The sequence below is a fragment of the Lissotriton vulgaris genome, chromosome 7, assembly GCF_964263255.1.
Source record: "Lissotriton vulgaris chromosome 7, aLisVul1.2, whole genome shotgun sequence".
Taxonomy (NCBI): Eukaryota; Metazoa; Chordata; class Amphibia; order Caudata; family Salamandridae; genus Lissotriton; species Lissotriton vulgaris.
The window spans coordinates 1300775830-1300795030 of record NC_141695.1 but is presented as its reverse complement, the minus strand read 5'-3'; the positions used below and the strand labels follow the sequence as shown (position 1 = coordinate 1300795030).

Below are 19201 nucleotides of genomic sequence, written 5' to 3'. Positions count from 1 at the left end.
TGCCCATTGACTTGAGGGACTTTATCAGTATGGTATGAGAGATACTGTCAAATGCTGTGCTGAGATTAAGTAAAGTCAGCGCAGCTCTGTCACCTCTATCCAAAAGAAGGCGTAGGTTTTCTGTAACGCCTAACAAAGTTGTTTCTGTGGAAAACCCAGGGCGGAAACCTGATTGGGAAGGGTGCAGTAAGTCGTTAGCCACAATGAACTGGGCGAGATGAAAAAGAACGTGTCTCTCCAAGATTTTGTAAAAATCGGGCAGAAGAGAGATGGGACGAAAATTAGCAAGGATTTTCGGGTCGGCCGTGGGCTTTTTCAAAAGCAGTGTCACCATGGCATGTTTCCAATTTGCCGGGACAGTGGAATTTTTAAAGATAAATTGAGGATTCTACAGATCACAGAAAGCTGAGGATTTTCAAGTTGTTTCAGTATAGAAATTGGAAGGGGGTCAGCTGGTGAGCCTGATTTCAGTTTGCCTAGGATATCCTTAAGGCCTTTTACGTTGATATCTGGCCAAGCATTTAAGGCATCATAAGTATGGGATGGATGAGCGGCAGTAAAATGATTGGTATTATTTAGGCCAGACCCCAGAAGCTGCTGGAGACTATTACCATGCTGTTTCGATATATCCAGATAGATGTTATCTATCTTGTTAGTGAAAAACTGTGCAAGTTCTTCACATTGGTTACTGCTCAAAGGGGGTGGTTTGGCAATGGTTAGGGAGCCCGCTAGTTCTTTAACTAGACCAAAAAGTATTTTGGATTCATTTGTTGCCTCTGCAACAGTCCTAGCTACATAACTGGCTCTAGTTGTGGTACAGGCCTTGTGATATAACTTTAATTCTTTTTTATATGCAAGCCCTGCTGCTAGGGAGTAGTCTTTCCTCCAGATGCGTTCCAACCGTTTGCATTTGGATTTGTCTGCTTAAAGCAATTCATTAAACCAAAGAGCTGGTGATTTGTGGGCTTTCACTTTTTTTATGCGACAGGGGAAGACAAGTATCAATAGCATCCGTGAGCCAAATGTTTACCTTAGTCGACACATCTTCCATATCGTCTGTATCTTCAAAATCACAAGGGAGCTGAGAATCCAAGACATGCTTAAGGCGTGTGCTTAAGGCCTATGCATTTTTAGCCTGCTGCGATGCCTCACAGCCCAATAATACCACTCTGATGCCAAATCACATTAAACTCCAACATACACAAATCAGATTACAAATTCTTCAAGGTTAACAAAAGTTCTAGTTCTTTAGAAAACTGGGGCTATTTGGTCGCACTTGACCAGGGCAAATACACAAATTCAGTCAGACCACAAGGGAATGCGAACCGGATACAGGAGTCACACAGACACCAGTACAGTACCTTGGATGTGTCTAAAATCAAAGATGATGCGCAAGGCAGGGGAGGTGAAACATAGCAAAAGCAGGTAATGTGGCAGTTCCTTACTGCTGGGAAGGTTCATTGGCACAATGGCACATTTGGGGACAGTGCATTGTGCAAAGAAGGTGAGGCCTCACTGTAGCAAGTGAGGCGCTGGTTCCTGCCGGCGGTACAGGGTCATTGACTCACTAATGCCCAGGGACTATGAGAGGCACAGAGGAGGTGATGCACCGTTACAGCTGTGGTACCACACTTCCTTACTGCTCAGCAGTATCAATGATGAAGGAGGTCAAGCCTCGAGGCTTTGGACTCGCAGCATTGAGGTTGAACCACTTGGCCACAGCTGTGGCATCAAAGCGGTATGTCATGGACGTCGGTGGCGAGGTGTTCGGGACTCTTGCCGTGGCAGTTCTTCAGATGTACTACAGCATTGTTGGTTTCTTCTTGTACCACTGAAACTCAGTTCCAAGGGCCCTGGAACTGGATTTGGCACGACTTGGCAAGAAGGGCTCTCAGTAGACAAGCCCGGATGCTACAGGTGAATTCTTTAATGGCCCTAATTTCAACAGGAAGCAAGCTCAACTAAGGCCTTGGAGAAACTTTTGAAAGCAGGATGTAGAGAGCCAAGTGTATTCTTCTAACTCCCAGGACAGAAGCAGCAGGCAGCAGGTCAGCATAGCTAAGCAAAAAGCACAGTGGCAGGTCCCCCTGGCCACACAACAGCTCTTCTTCCTGGCAGAATGTCCTCAGTCCCAAAGTGTTCCAAGCATATGGTGTCAGAGGTTTAGTACGTATACCCATTTTTCACTTTGAAGTAGGGAGCCTTCAAAGAAAGGTCTTTGTAGTGCACAAGAACCTGCCCTTTCTTGCCCTGACTCCAGACACACTACGGGGGGGTATGCAGATCTTTGTGTGGGGACAGGCAAAGCCCTATTTAGGTGTAAGTGTCAGCTCCTCCCACCACTTTGGTTCGGGAAGGCTCTTTAGCCTGGTGATAGGCCATCAGGATATGCAGGACAAACCTCAACTCCCTTTGTGTGTCACTGTCTTGAGTGAATTCACAAATCCCAACTGTGATCCAACCCAGACGTGTATTCTAGGGACAGGCAGAGGCACAGAATGGTTAAGTAAGAAAATGCTAACCTTCTAAAAGTTGCATTTTCATGCCTGCAACTTAAAAACAGCTTTACTAACAGATGTGTTTTCAAATTGTGAGTCAAGATACACTTGTAAGATGTTACAAGGCAGCTACAATGCTAACCTATAGCAGAGATAGGCCTTGCTGTAGTGAAAAATGAATGTAACAGTTTTCCACAACCACGATATGGAAGACTCACAAGTACATGTCCTACCTTTAAAATACACTGCACACTGCCCATGGGGTTATCTAGGGTCCACCTTAGGTGTGCCTTACATGTAATAAAAGGGAAGGTTTGGGCCTGGCAAGTAGGTGAATTTGCCAGGTCGAAATGGCACTTTAGAATTGCACACACAGGCTCTGCAGTGGAAGGCCTGAGACATATTTGAAGGGCTACTCATGTAGTTTGCATAATCAGTGCTACCCCTTTTGTACCGCTTTTGGCCGCCATAAGTGTGGCAGGGTATGCTCAGACGTGAGTCCCTTGCTCACTTTGCCACTGGATTCAAGCAAGCCGGGCTGAAGAAGGCTGGAATGCCAGAAACTGGTCCTCGGAAGCTTGTTTCCGGTCCAGGGAAGACATGGCTTGGCAGTTCGGGCTGAACTGTTCCCATGAGGCACAGGGTCTGACTGATTTGCATATAGCCATGTCTGAACTGGGGTGGCAGAGTGGGCTAAAGAACGGTGATGGATTAAACCCAGATCTTTTGACTGTGTGTGAGTGTTTGATTGATTCAGATGCTCCCTCCATTACCACCCCCTTTTGTACCGCTTTTGGCCGTCATAAATGTGGCAGGGTATGCTCAGACGTGAGTCTCTTGCTCCCTTTGCCACTGGATTCAAGCAAGCCGGGCTGAAGACGGCTGGAATGCCAGAAACCGGTCCTCGGAAGCTTGTTTCCGGTCCAGGTAAGACATGGCTTGGCAGTTCGGGCTGGACTGTTCCCATGAGGCACAGGGTCAGACTGATTTGCATATATCCATGTCTGAACTGGGGTGGCAGAGTGGGCTAAAGAACGGTGATGGATTAAACCCAGATCTTTTGACTGGGTGTGAGTGTTTGATTGATTCAGATGCTCCGTCCATTACCACCCCCTTTTGTACCGCTTTTGGCCGCCATAAGTGTGGCAGGGTATGCTCAGACGTGAGTCCCTTGCTCAGTTTGCCACTGGATTCAAGCAAGCTGGGCTGAAGACCGCTGGAATGCTGGAAACCGGTCCTCGGAAGCTTGTTTCCGGTCCAGGGAAGACATGGCTTGGCAGTTCGGGCTGGACTGTTCCCATGAGGCACAGGGTCAGACTGATTTGCATATAGCCATGTCTGAACTGGGGTGGCAGAGCGGGCTAAATAACGGTGATGGATTAAACCCAGATCTTTTGACTGGTTGTGAGTGTTTGCTTGATTCAGATGCTCTGTCCATTACCACCCCCTTTTGTACCGCTTTTGGCCACCATAAGTGTGGCAGGGTATGCTCAGACGTGAGTCCCTTGCTCACTTTGCCACTGGATTCAAGAAAACCGGGCTGAAGACGGCTGGAATGCCAGAAACCGGTCCTCGGAAGCTTGTTTCCGGTCCAGGGAAGACATGGCTTGGCAGTTCGGGCTGGACTGTTCCCATGAGGCACAGGGTCTGACTGATTTGCATATAGCCATGTCTGAACTGGGGTGGCAGAGTGGGCTAAAGAACGGTGATGGATTAAACCCAGATCTTTTGACTGTGTGTGAGTGTTTGATTGATTCAGATGCTCCCTCCATTACCACCCCCTTTTGTACCGCTTTTGGCCGCCATAAATGTGGCAGGGTATGCTCAGACGTGAGTCCCTTGCTCCCTTTGCCACTGGATTCAAGCAAGCCGGGCTGAAGACAGCTGGAATGCCAGAAACGGGTCCTCGGAAGCTTGTTTCCGGTCCAGGTAAGACATGGCTTGGCAGTTCGGGCTGGACTGTTCCCATGAGGCACAGGGTCAGACTGATTTGCATATAGCCATGTCTGAACTGGGGTGGCAGAGTGTGCTAAAGAACGGTGATCGATTAAACCCAGATCTTTTGACTGGGTTTGAGTGTTTGATTGATTCAGATGCTCCGTCCATTACCACCCCCTTTTGTACCGCTTTTGGCCTCCAGAAGTGTGGCAGGGTGTGCTCGGACGTGAGTCCCTTGCTCACTTTGCCACTGGATTCAAGCAAGCCGGGCTGAAGAAGGCTGGAATGCCAGAAACCGGTCCTCGGAAGCTTGTTTCCGGTCCAGGGAAGACATGGCTTGGCAGTTCGGGCTGGACTGTTCCCATGAGGCAAAGGGTCTGACTGATTTCCATATAGCCATGTCTGAACTGGGGTGGCAGAGTGGGCTAAAGCACGGTGATGGATTAAACCCAGATCTTTTGACTGTGTGTGAGTGTTTGATTGATTCAGATGCACCTTCCATTACCACTCCCTTTTGTACCGCTTTTGGCCGCCATAAATGTGGCAGGGTATGCTCAGACGTGAGTCCCTTGCTCCCTTTGCCACTGGATTCAAGCAAGCCTGGCTGAAGACGGCTGGAATGCCAGAAACCGGTCCTCGGAAGCTTGTTTCCGGTCCAGGTAAGACATGGCTTGGCAGTTCGGGCTGGACTGTTCCCATGAGGCACAGGGTCAGACTGATGTGCATATAGCCATGTCTGAACTGGGGTGGCAGAGTGGGCTAAAGAACGGTGATGGATTAAACCCAGATCTTTTGACTGGGTGTGAGTGTTTGATTGATTCAGATGCTCCGTCCATTACCACCCCCTTTTGTACCGCTTTTGACCTCCATAAATGTGGCAGGGTGTGCTCAGACGTGAGTCCCTTGCTCACTTTGCCACTGGATTCAAGCAAGCCGGGCTGAAGAAGGCTGGAATGCCAGAAACCGGTCCTCAGAAGCTTGTTTCCGGTCCAGGGAAGACATGGCTTGGCAGTTCGGGCTGGACTGTTCCCATTAGGCACAGGGTCTGACTGATTTGCATATAGCCATGTCTGAACTGGGGTGGCCGAGTGGGCTAAAGAACGGTGATGGATTAAACCCAGATCTTTTGACTGTGTGTGAGTGTTTGATTGATTCAGATGCTCCCTCCATTACCACCCCCTTTTGTACCGCTTTTGGCCGCCATAAATGTGGCAGGGTATGCTCAGACGTGAGTCCCTTGCTCCCTTTGCCACTGGATTCAAGCAAGCCGGGCTGAAGACGGCTGGAATGCCAGAAACCGGTCCTCGGAAGCTTGTTTCCAGTCCAGGGAAGACATGGCTTGGCAGTTCAGGCTGGACTGTTCCCATGAGGCACAGGGTCAGACTGATTTGCATATAGCCATGTCCGAACTGGGGCGGCAGAGTGGGCTAAAAAACGGTGATGGATTAAACCCAGATCTTTTGACTGGGTGTGAGTGTTTGATTGATTCAGATGCTCCGTCCAGTACCACCCCCTTTTGTACCGCTTTTGGCCGCCATAAGTGTGGCAGGGTATGCTCAGACGTGAGTCTCTTGCTCACTTTGCCACTGGATTCAAGCAAGCTGGGCTGAAGACCGCTGGAATGCTGGAAACCGGTCCTCGGAAGCTTGTTTCCGGTCCAGGGAAGACATGGCTTGGCAGTTCGGGCTGGACTGTTCCCATGAGGCACAGGGCAGACTGATTTGGATATAGCCATGTCTGAACTGGGGTGGCAGAGTGGGCTAAATAACGGTGATGGATTAAACCCAGATCTTTTGACTGGTTGTGAGTGTTTGATTGATTCAGATGCTCCGTCCATTACCACCCCCTTTTGTACCGCTTTTGGCCGCCATAAGTGTGGCAGGGTATGCTCAGACGTGAGTCCCTTGCTCACTTTGCCACTAGATTCAAGCAAACCTGGGCTGAAGACGGCTGGAATGCCAGAAACCGGTCCTCGGAAGCTTGTTTCCGGTCCAGGGAAGACATGGCTTGGCAGTTCGGGCTGGACTGTTCCCATGAGGCACAGGGTCTGACTGATTTGCATATAGCCATGTCTGAACTGGGGTGGCAGAGTGGGCTAAAGAACGGTGATGGATTAAACTCAGATCTTTTGACTGTGTGTGAGTGTTTGATTGACTCAGATGCTCCCTCCATTACCACCCCCTTTTGTACCGCTTTTGGCCGCCATAAATGTGGCAGGGAATGCTCAGACGTGAGTCCCTTGCTCCCTTTGCCACTGGATTCAAGCAAGCCGGGCTGAAGACGGCTGAAATGCCAGAAACCGGTCCTCGGAAGCTTGTTCCCGGTCCAGGTAAGACATGGCTTTGCAGTTCGGGCTGGACTGTTCCCATGAGGCACAGGGTCAGTCTGATTTGCTTATAGCCATGTCTGAACTGGGGTGGCAGAGTGGGCTAAAGAACGGTGATGGATTAAACCCAGATCTTTTGACTGGGTGTGAGTGTTTGATTGATTCAGATGCTCCGTCCATTACCACCCCCTTTTGTACCGCTTTTGGCCTCCATAAGTATGGCAGGGTGTGCTCAGACGTGGGCCCCTTGCTCACTTTGCCACTGGATTCAAGCAAGCCGGGCTGAAGAAGGCTGGAATGCCAGAAACTGGTCCTCGGAAGCTTGTTTCTGGTCCAGGGAAGACATGGCTTGGCAGTTCGGGCTGGACTGTTCCCATGAGGCACAGGGTCTGACTGATTTGCATATAGCCATGTCTGAACTGGGGTGGCAGAGTGGGCTAACGAACGGTGATGGATTAAACCCAGATCTTTTGACTGTGTGTGAGTGTTTCATTGATTCAGATGCTCCCTCCATTACCACCCCCTTTTGTACCGCTTTTGGCTGCCATAAATGTGGCAGGGTATGCTCAGACGTGAGTCCCTTGCTCCCTTTGCCACTGGATTCAAGCAAGCCGGGCTGAAGACGGCTGGAATGCCAGAAACCGGTCCTGGGAAGCTTGTTTCCGGTCCAGGTAAGACTATGGCTTGGCAGTTCGGGCAGGACTGTTCCCATGAGGCACAGGGTCAGACTGATTTGCATATAGCCATGTCTGAACTGGGGTGGCAGAGTGGGCTAAAGAACGGTGATGGATTAAACCCAGATCTTTTGACTGGGTGTGAGTGTTTGATTGATTCAGATGCTCCGTCCATTACCACCCCCTTTTGTACCACTTTTGGCCGCCATAAGTGTGGCAGGGTATGCTCAGACGTGAGTCCCTTGCTCAGTTTGCCACTGGATTCAAGCAAGCTGGGCTGAAGACCACTGGAATGCTGGAAACCGGTCCTCGGAAGCTTGTTTCCGGTCCAGGGAAGACATGGCTTGGCAGTTCGGGCTGGACTGTTCCCATGAGGCACAGGGTCAGACTGATTTGCATATAGCCATGTCTGAACTGGGGTGGCAGAGTGGGCTAAATAACGGTGATGGATTAAACCCAGATCTTTTGACTGGTTGTGAGTGTTTGATTGATTCAGATGCTCCGTCCATTACCACCCTCTTTTGTACCGCTTTTGGCCGCCATAAGTGTGGCAGGGTATGCTCAGACGTGAGTCCCTTGCTCACTTTGCCACTGGATTCAAGCAAAGCGGGCTGAAGACGGCTGGAATGCCAGAAACCGGTCCTCGGAAGCTTGTTTCCGGTCCAGGGAAGACATGGCTTGGCAGTTCGGGCTGGACTGTTCCCATGAGGCGCAGGGTCCGACTGATTTGCATATGGCCATGTCTGAACTGGGGTGGCAGAGTTGGCTAAAGAACGGTGATGGATTAAACCCAGATCTTTGGACTGGGTGTGAGTGTTTGATTGATTCAGATGCTCCGTCCATTACCACCCCCTTTTGTACCGCTTTTGGCTGCCATAAGTGTGGCAGGGTATGCTCAGACGTGAGTCTCTTGCTCACTTTGCCACTGGATTCAAGCAAGCGGGCTGAAGTCGGCTAGAATGCCAGAAACCGGTCCTCGGAAGCTTGTTTCCGGTCCAGGGAAGAAATGGCTTGGCAGCTCAGGCTGGACTGTTCCCATGAGGCACAGGGTCAGACTGATTTGCATATAACCATGTCTGAACTGGGGTGGCAGAGTGGGCTAAAGAACGGTGATGGATTAAACCCAGATCTTTTGACTGGGTGTGAGTGTTTGAGTGATTCAGATGCACCCTCCTTTACCACCCCCTTTTGTACCGCTTTTGGCCACCATAAATGTGGCAGGGTATGCTCAGACGTGAGTCCCTTGCTCCCTTTGCCACTGGATTCAAGCAAGCCGGGCTGAAGACGGCTGGAATGCCAGAAACGGGTCCTTGGAAGCTTGTTTCCGGTCCAGGTAAGACATGGCTTGGCAGTTCGGGCTGGACTGTTCCCATGAGGCACAGGGTCAGACTGATTTGCATATAGCCATGTCTGAACTGGGGTGGCAGAGTGTGCTAAAGAACGGTGATCGATTAAACCCAGATCTTTTGACTGGGTTTGAGTGTTTGATTGATTCAGATGCTCCGTCCATTACCACCCCCTTTTGTAGCGCTTTTGGCCTCCATAAGTGTGGCAGGGTGTGCTCCGACGTGAGTCCCTTGCTCACTTTGCCACTGGATTCAAGCAAGCCGGGCTGAAGAAGGCTGGAATGCCAGAAACCGGTCCTCGGAAGCTTGTTTCCGGTCCAGGGAAGACATGGCTTGGCAGTTCGGGCTGGACTGTTCCCATGAGGCAAAGGGTCTGACAGATTTGCATATAGCCATGTCTGAACTGGGGTGGCAGAGTGGGCTAAAGCACGGTGATGGATTAAACCCAGATCGTTTGACTGTGTGTGAGTGTTTGATTGATTCAGATGCTCCCTCCATTACCACTCCCTTTTGTACCGCTTTTGGCCGCCATAAATGTGGCAGGGTATGCTCAGACGTGAGTCAATTGCTCCCTTTGCCACTGGATTTAAGCAAGCCGGGCTGAAGACGGCTGGAATGCCAGAAACCGGTCCTCGGAAGCTTATTTCCGGTCCAGGTAAGACATGGCTTGGCAGTTCGGGCTGGACTGTTCCCATGAGGCACAGGGTCAGACTGATTTGCATATAGCCATGTCCGAACTGGGGCGGCAGAGTGGGCTAAAGAATGGTGATGGATTAAACCCAGATCTTTTGACTGGGTGTGAGTGTTTGATTGATTCAGATGCTCCGTCCATTACCACCCCCTTTTGTACCGCTTTTGGCCGCCATAAGTATGGCAGGGTATGCTCAGACGTGAGTCCCTTGCTCACTTTGCCACTGGATTCAAGCAAGCTGGGCGAAGACCGCTGGAATGCTGGAAACCGGTCCTCGGAAGCTTGTTTCCGGTCCAGGGAAGACTATGGCTTGGCAGTTCGGGCTGGACTGTTCCCATGAGGCACAGGGCAGACTGATTTGCATATAGCCATGTCTGAACTGCGGTGGCAGAGTGGGCTAAATAACGGTGATGGATTAAACCCAGATCTTTTGACTGGTTGTGAGTGTTTGATTGATTCAGATGCTCCGTCCATTACCACCCCCTTTTGTACCGCTTTTGGCCGCCATAAGTGTGGCAGGGTATGCTCAGACGTGAGTCCCTTGCTCACTTTGCCACTGGATTCAAGCAAACCCGGGCTGAAGACGGCTGGAATGCCAGAAACCGGTCCTCGGAAGCTTGTTTTCTGGTCCAGGGAAGACATGGCTTGGCAGTTCGGGCTGGACTGTTCCCATGAGGCACAGGGTCTGACTGATTTGCATATAGCCATGTCTGAACTGGGGTGGCAGAGTGGGCTAAAGAACGGTGATGGATTAAACCCAGATCTTTTGACTGTGTGTGAGTGTTTGATTGATTCAGATGCTCCCTCCATTACCACCCCCTTTTGTACCGCTTTTGGCCGCCATAAATGTGGCAGGGAATGCTCAGACGTGAGTCCCTTGCTCCCTTTGCCACTGGATTCAAGCAAGCCGGGCTGAAGACGGCTGGAATGCCAGAAACCGGTCCTCGGAAGCTTGTTCCCAGTCCAGGTAAGACATGGCTTTGCAGTTCGGGCTGGACTGTTCCCATGAGGCACAGGGTCAGACTGATTTGCTTATAGCCATGTCTGAACTGGGGTGGCAGAGTGGGCTAAAGAACGGTGATGGATTAAACCCAGATCTTTTGACTGGGTGTGAGTGTTTGATTGATTCAGATGCTCCGTCCATTACCACCCCCTTTTGTACCGCTTTTGGCCTCCATAAGTATGGCAGGGTGTGCTCAGACGTGAGCCACTTGCTCACTTTGCCACTGGATTCAAGCAAGCCGGGCTGAAGACGGCTGGAATGCCAGAAACTGGTCCTGGGAAGCTTGTTTCCGGTCCAGGTAAGACTATGGCTTGGCAGTTCGGGCTGGACTGTTCCCATGAGGCACAGGGTCAGACTGATTTGCATATAGCCATGTCTGAACTGGGGTGGCAGAGTGGGCTAAAGAACGGTGATGGATTAAACCCAGATCTTTTGACTGGGTGTGAGTGTTTGATTGATTCAGATGCTCCGTCCATTACCACCCCCTTTTGTACCGCTTTTGGCCGCCATAAGTGTGGCAGGGTATGCTCAGACGTGAGTCCCTTGCTCAGTTTGCCACTGGATTCAAGCAAGCTGGGCTGAAGACCACTGGAATGCTGGAAACCGGTCCTCGGAAGATTGTTTCCGGTCCAGGGAAGACATGGCTTGGCAGTTCGGGCTGGACTGTTCCCATGAGGCACAGGGTCAGACTGATTTGCATATAGCCATGTCTGAACTGGGGTGGCAGAGTGGGCTAAATAACGGTGATGAATTAAACCCAGATCTTTTGACTGGTTGTGAGTGTTTGATTGATTCAGATGCTCCGTCCATTACCACCCTCTTTTGTACCGCTTTTGGCCGCCATAAGTGTGGCAGGGTATGCTCAGACGTGAGTCCCTTGCTCACTTTGCCACTGGATTCAAGCAAACCGGGCTGAAGACGGCTGGAATGCCAGAAACCGGTCCTCGGAAGCTTGTTTCCGGTCCAGGGAAGACATGGCTTGGCAGTTCGGGCTGGACTGTTCCCATGAGGCGCAGGGTCCGACTGATTTGCATATAGCCATGTCTGAACTGGGGTGGCAGAGTTGGCTAAAGAACGGTGATGGATTAAACCCAGATCTTTGGACTGGGTGTGAGTGTTTGATTGATTCAGATGCTCCGTCCATTACCACCCCCTTTTGTACCGCTTTTGGCCGCCATAAGTGTGGCAGGGTATGCTCAGACGTGAGTCCCTTGCTCACTTTGCCACTGGATTCAAGCAAGCGGGCTGAAGTCGGCTAGAATGCCAGAAACCGGTCCTCGGAAGCTTGTTTCCGGTCCAGGGAAGAAATGGCTTGGCAGCTCAGGCTGGACTGTTCCCATGAGGCACAGGGTCAGACTGATTTGCATATAACCATGTCTGAACTGGGGTGGCAGAGTGGGCTAAAGAACGGTGATGGATTAAACCCAGATCTTTTGACTGGGTGTGAGTGTTTGAGTGATTCAGATGCACCCTCCTTTACCACCCCCTTTTGTACCGCTTTTGGCCGCCATAAATGTGGCAGGGTATGCTCAGACGTGAGTCCCTTGCTCTCTTTGCCACTGGATTCAAGCAAGCCGGGCTGAAGACGGCTGGAATGCCAGAAACGGGTCCTTGGAAGCTTGTTTCCGGTCCAGGTAAGACATGGCTTGGCAGTTCGGGCTGGACTGTTCCCATGAGGCACAGGGTAAGACTGATTTGCATATAGCCATGTCTGAACTGGGGTGGCAGAGTGTGCTAAAGAACGGTGATCGATTAAACCCAGATCTTTTGACTGGGTTTGAGTGTTTGATTGATTCAGATGCTCCGTCCATTACCACCCCCTTTTGTACCGCTTTTGGCCTCCATAAGTGTGGCAGGGTGTGCTCCGACGTGAGTCCCTTGCTCACTTTGCCACTGGATTCAAGCAAGCCGGGCTGAAGAAGGCTGGAATGCCAGAAACCGGTCCTCGGAAGCTTGTTTCCGGTCCAGGGAAGACATGGCTTGGCAGTTCGGGCTGGACTGTTCCCATGAGGCACAGGGTCAGACTGATTTGCATATAGCCATGTCTGAACTGGGGTGGCAGAGTGGGCTAAAGAACGGTGATGGATTAAACCCAGATCTTTTGACTGGGTGTGAGTGTTTGATTGATTCAGATGCTCCGTCCATTACCACCCCCTTTTGTACCGCTTTTGGCCTCCATAAGTGTGGCAGGGTGTGCTCAGACGTGAGTCCCTTGCTCACTTTGCCACTGGATTCAAGCAAGCCGGGCTGAAGAAGGCTGGAATGCCAGAAACCGGTCCTCGGAATCTTGTTTCCGGTCCAGGGAAGACATGGCTTGGCAGTTCGGGCTGGACTGTTCCCATGAGGCACAGGGTCTGACTGATTTGCATATAGCCATGTCTGAACTGGGGTGGCAGAGTGGGCTAAAGAACGGTGATGGATTCAACCCAGATCTTTTGACTGTGTGTGAGTGTTTGATTGATTCAGATGCTCCCTCCATTACCACCCCCTTTTGTACCGCTTTTGGCCGCCATAAATGTGGCAGGGTATGCTCAGACGTGAGTCCCTTGCTCCCTTTGCCACTGGATTCAAGCAATCCGGGCTGAAGACGGCTGGAATGCCAGAAACCGGTCCTCGGAAGCTTGTTCCCGGTCCAGGTAAGACATGGCTTTGCAGTTCGGGCTGGACTGTTCCCATGAGGCACAGGGTCAGACTGATTTGCTTATAGCCATGTCTGAACTGGGGTGGCAGAGTGGGCTACAGAACGGTGATGGATTAAACCCAGATCTTTTGACTGGGTGTGAGTGTTTGATTGATTCAGATGCTCCGTCCATTACCACCCCCTTTTGTACCGCTTTTTGCCTCCATAAGTGTGGCAGGGTGTGCTCAGACGTGAGTCCCGTGCTCACTTTGCCACTGGATTCAAGCAAGCCGGGCTGAATAAGGCTGGAATGCCAGAAACCGGTCCTCGGAAGCTTGTTTCTGGTCCAGGGAAGACATGGCTTGGCAGTTCGGGCTGGACTGTTCCCATGAGGCACAGGGTCTGACTGATTTGCATATAGCCATGTCTGAACTGGGGTGGCAGAGTGGGCTAAAGAACGGTGATGGATTAAACCCAGATCTTTTGACTGTGTGTGAGTGTTTCATTGATTCAGATTCTCCCTCCATTACCACCCCCTTTTGTACCGCTTTTGGCTGCCATAAATGTGGCAGGGTATGCTCAGACGTGTGTCCCTTGCTCCCTTTGCCACTGGATTCAAGCAAGCCGGGCTGAAGACGGCTGGAATGCCAGAAACCGGTCCTCGGAAGCTTGTTTCCGGTCCAGGTAAGACATGGCTTGGCAGTTCGGGCTGGACTGTTCCCATGAGGCACAGGGTCAGACTGATTTGCATATAGCCATGTCTGAACTGGGGTGGCAGAGTGGGCTAAAGAACGGTGATGGATTAAACCCAGATCTTTTGACTAGGTGTGAGTGTTTGATTGATTCAGATGCTCCGTCCATTACCACCCCCTTTTGTACCGCTTTTGGCCGCCATAAGTGTGGCAGGGTATGCTCAGACGTGAGTCCCTTGCTCAGTTTGCCACTGGATTCAAGCAAGCTGGGCTAAAGACCGCTGGAATGCTGGAAACCGGTCCTCGGAAGCTTGTTTCCGGTCCAGGGAAGACATGGCTTGGCAGTTCGGTCTGGACTGTTCCCATGAGGCACAGGGTCAGACTGATTTGCATATAGCCATGTCTGAACTGGGGTGGCAGAGTGGGCTAAATAACGGTGATGGATTAAACCCAGATCTTTTGACTGGTTGTGAGTATTTGATTGATTCAGATGCTCCGTCCATTACCACCCCCTTTTGTACCGCTTTTGGCCGCCATAAGTGTGGCAGGGTATGCTCAGACGTGAGTCCCTTGCTCACTTTGCCACTGGATTCAAGCAAGCCGGGCTGAAGACGGCTGGAATGCCAGAAACCGGTCCTCGGAAGCTTGTTTCCAGTCCAGGGAAGACATGGCTTGGCAGTTCAGGCTGGACTGTTTCCATGAGGCACAGGGTCAGACTGATTTGCATATAGCCATGTCCGAACTGGGGCGGCAGAGTGGGCTAAAGAACGGTGATGGATTAAACCCAGATCTTTTGACTGGGTGTGAGTGTTTGATTGATTCAGATGCTTCGTCCATTACCACCCCCTTTTGTACCGCTTTTGGCGGCCATAAGTGTGGCAGGGTATGCTCAGACGTGAGTCCCTTGCTCACTTTGCCACTGGATTCAAGCAAGCCGGGCTGAAGACGGCTGGAATGCCAGAAACCGGTCCTCGGAAGCTTGTTTCCGGTCCAGGGAAGACATGGCTTGGCAGTTCGGGCTGGACTGTTCCCATGAGGTACAGGGTCAGACTGATTTGCATATAGCCATGTCTGAACTGGGGTGGCAGAGTGGGCTAAAGAACGGTGATGGATTAAACCCAGATCTTTTGACTGGGTGTGAGTGTTTGATTGATTAAGATTACCACCCCCTTTTGTACCACAGGCCCTCTAGCAGCATTTGATTTTACAGGCTCTGGTCACACACAGTACACTGTTCTAGGAATGTATTAGTAAATCAAATATGCCAATCATGGAGCAACTAATCTTACTATGTTTTAGAGGGGAGAGCATATGCACGTTAGCACTGAATAGCAAAGATATAGGGCCATATGTATCAAGGTACCAATTTGTGATTCTGTGATAGCGATTTTTAAGAAATCGCTATTTCAGAATCGCAAATTGGTATGTATCGAGAAAATCGCAATTTTTTAGCGATTTCTTGATATTCCTTAATTGTGCAATTACGGAATACTTTCCCATTCATTTCTATGGGCCAGGAGGCCCATAGGAATGAATGGGAAGTTATTCTCAATTTGCGATTCGCAATTTGCTAATCGCAAATTGAGAATAATTTCAAGGGTGCAGGGGTGTCCAAAGGACACCATGTTGCACCCCTGAAATATGCATGGGTGCACATGTGGCGCACATACATGCTCTAAGGGCATGTATGTGCGTCACATGGCACTTTGAAAAATGCAAAAATTTGCATTTTTCAAGGAATTCACAACTTACCACCAACTAGAAGTTGGTGGTAATTTGCGATTCCTTACAGGAATTTTGCTAATTTGTTTGGCTACATACATTGCATTTAAGGAATCGCAAAATTTGCGATTCCTCAAATGCAATCGCAAAATAAGGAAATCGCAAATTGTGTGATTCCTTATTTTGCATGAAGATTTAGGTGATACATACCATTTTGCGAAAATGCGTTCGCAAATGCCGAAATTCAGTGAATTTCGGCGAACGCATTTGGGCATGATACATATGGCCCAAAGTGACCAGAGTACTTAAGCCAACACAAAGGTCATAAAAATAGAAGGAAGAAGGAAAATCATTTGGGGTAACCCTACAAAAAGGCCAGGTAAAAAAATTGCAAAAACAGTTTAAATTCCACACAAAACTACATCAAAATAGCAGTTAAAATGATGTCCTGAAATGGAAATAAATGAGAACGTATACATAAAGTATACCAAAATATTCAATAACTTAGAATGATAAATAGCTTTAGTCATCATATAAACATTGTAAGGTACATTTATTTAAAAAAAAGTTATATTCAGCATCCAAATGAACTTGCATAAAAAAATGTAAGTCAACAAACTTTGATTCCGAAACACATAACATCCATTCAATAAAAGAACCAGTAAATGACAACATACAAAATTTAACAAAAAAACTTTTCAAAACATTGCATAAAATAGAGATTGAGATATGCATAACACTTTAACATATGTGAAAATGTGAAAGAAAAGAGAGAATGGCCAAAATAGCATTGCAATATTATTTTAACAAAAAAGAAGGCATCATGGTAGTTGTGGTCATAACTATTACACATTAACATCACTTGCAAAACTGTAACTTAAACATAAACACACATATACAATATAAAACACATATATGAATTATGTTTACTGAATGAAAAAACACTTACAACTTCCATAACATCATGTCAAATTTAATGGGGATTGAAACCTATTATCTTAAATTCAACAAAAGACATTCAAACAAACAAAGAATGCAAAAACACACAAGGAGAAAAACCCACATGTTGAAAGTGAGTAAAATATGACAAACAACAATAATGTTAACATTTCTAAACACCCGCAAGATTATTTATAGGTTTGTATGCTTAGAAAATGCGCATATCACATTACCAAAAGCTAAATGAAAACAAAAATTAAATTTAGGTTTAGTGACATATTCAAAAGTATAATTTAGCAGTCTCAACTCCACAGGGGATTCCTGTCAAGCCTTCAGGATGTAGGATCTGCAAGACTTTCTCCACCCAGCGATATAGTTACAAGGGGGTTCTGGGAGAAGTACTCCCAGTCCTCTGGGCCTCCAGGTGACACTTGGAGGCCAGGGAATGCACTTTCCCCGCAGGTTGCTCCACCTCTTCCTAATTTCCTACTGTGTGTGCAGGTTGCTTGCTACAGCATTCCCTCTGTCAACTATGCTGGCTGACACTTGCCTTTTCTGGGCTATAGTTTTATTTTGTACTCGGGCTCCAAACAATTGGGACTCTACCCTAATAACTTCATCCACCATGACTGACAGTTCTCCCTCAACAAAACAGGCATTTCTCCTCCCTGCCATTATCAAATAATAGACGTAAATACATTTTATAACACAAAAGAAAAAAAATTAAATAGAAAAAATGAACATGAAACAGAAAATGCAAAAGAAACCTGACTTCACTGAAAAATTTCTCATCAACAGTGGTCTGCTGCAGTAAAATGGCAAAGGATCATAGTCTGAAATGGAATTTGTTTTATAGTGTGATATGCAGGTGAAAACGATTAGCCAAAACACATCAGGTGTGTGATGCTAGCATCCATCCAAAAGCCGCAAGAATAGTACAATGTTGAACGCATCCTTCAATGGAATCTTGCCATCATGAATCCGCTGTTGGGACAATGCCAGCACAACTGAGTGGTCAAAATAGGCTCAGCAACGGCATAATGTTAACCAGCAGAGGACTCCGCCAAGTTGTCGGAGGTGAGCCGCTTACGCAATGGAAAACACTCTGCCGACACGGATGAAAGTTCAGACAGACACATCTAAATAGTGCAGGTGGAAATCCATCAGCTTCACGGAGTACTTCTAAACGCTGCCACGGAGGGATGATTGGAGTCCAATCAAGATCCTAATCTGGGCCAAAATATGTAGCATGATTTATATCCTTGGCCTATATCTTAGCTAAGAGACAGATCAACATGCTGTGGAAGTCATTGACTATACCCCTCATGTGACAGTGGTTGCGGGATCTCCGTAAATGGGCTACAACAGAAAGTGACACTTGTGCAAACTGCACGTGAAGGATTTTGGGTGGGCTGCAGAGTGATACATGGGGCACTTATCTAAAAGAACTAGCATCCAGAATGGATGGCTAACCCGCTGATGCATGATCCCTTCTTAGACGGCGGCTTTACTGGTGATTAGCGATTGCCGCACCGCTTAATTTTTTGGACATATGAAATTTGAAGTTTGCTTATCCACTGACTACAATGAGAATACATGGAATGCAAATGGCTTGTTCTTGATCAACATACTGTGCCACAGTATAGTAGTGCATTTAGTCATCACATGGCCTAGACTATCCACCGAGTACTCATGTTCATGGTTGTTACGTTTTTTTTATCGAGTAAGAGTGGTGAGCCCTACTTTTTCATGCTGTCTTCCTCTGTTTAATTTCCTTTCTCTTCCAACGGTTCCCGGCATGATGTATGTGGATTGTGTTGGAAACTTTCTATTATACATCTTCTATTAACTAATACGTAACATGATTGTAAATCAATTTATATATCCTAAGCAAGTTTTGGCAAGTGATTATATGTCATGTGTGCATTCTTATGCAACATTTCCATTTCTGTATCATTGCCCAGCTCGATGTAACAAATACCAATAAAGAGATACTGGGGGAAAAAAGGTACCTAAAACATTTGCTAGTAGCCCTTCACCTATGGCATACTGTAACAGTGGAGTTGATTGTTGACTTACCTTCTAGACAAGGTTATTTTATGAGCCTAGTATTCATGGATACCTTCACCAAAGTAAGTCACTTAATTTATCTAAAAAGGATTCCCAGTGCCAGAGTGTTAACACAATTGTTCAGTCAAAACATAGTTAGGGCTCATGGTATCATGCAGGTGGTAATTTATGACATAGGGTTACAATTCCTTTCATGTTTTTGGAGCGCCTTAATGAAGGAATTGGGAATTTAGGTTAGCCATTCAACCAGTTACTGTTCTAAAATGAAAGTGCAAATCGAAAGAACAAACTAAACCAAGGACAAGATCAATATTTGCGGTTCTCCTAGATAATGAAGGTGTTAATGGGCAGAACTAATATGAGCACGAGATGTGCATACAATAATAACATTAAAAATGTTTTCACCATTTTTCATGAATTATGGAAATCATCCTGGCCCCTTTATTGGTAAACGAAATTGGGAGGTACCAATATTTAAGTAATTTATCTAATACCTATATTTCATCCAAAATCAGCTAAGACAAACGCAGAAAAGTCTAAGGAAATTTATAAGACACAGGCTGACAGGAAAATGAAAGGAGCCATATAGTACACAGTAGGAGATAATTTTGGTTATCCTTCCATCACCTACGCTTAAAGGAAAATAGGAAATTTCAGCCACACTTTGTGGGCCGTTAGCCAG

General features: G+C 48.0%; 1 protein-coding gene across 3 annotated transcripts in view; it reads right to left on the bottom strand.

Annotated features, from left to right (window-relative positions):
• Positions 1-19201, bottom strand: part of LOC147703539 (serine protease 27-like) — a 495151-nt gene that overhangs the window by 229470 nt on the left and 246480 nt on the right. The gene's annotated exons all lie outside the window — the stretch shown is intronic.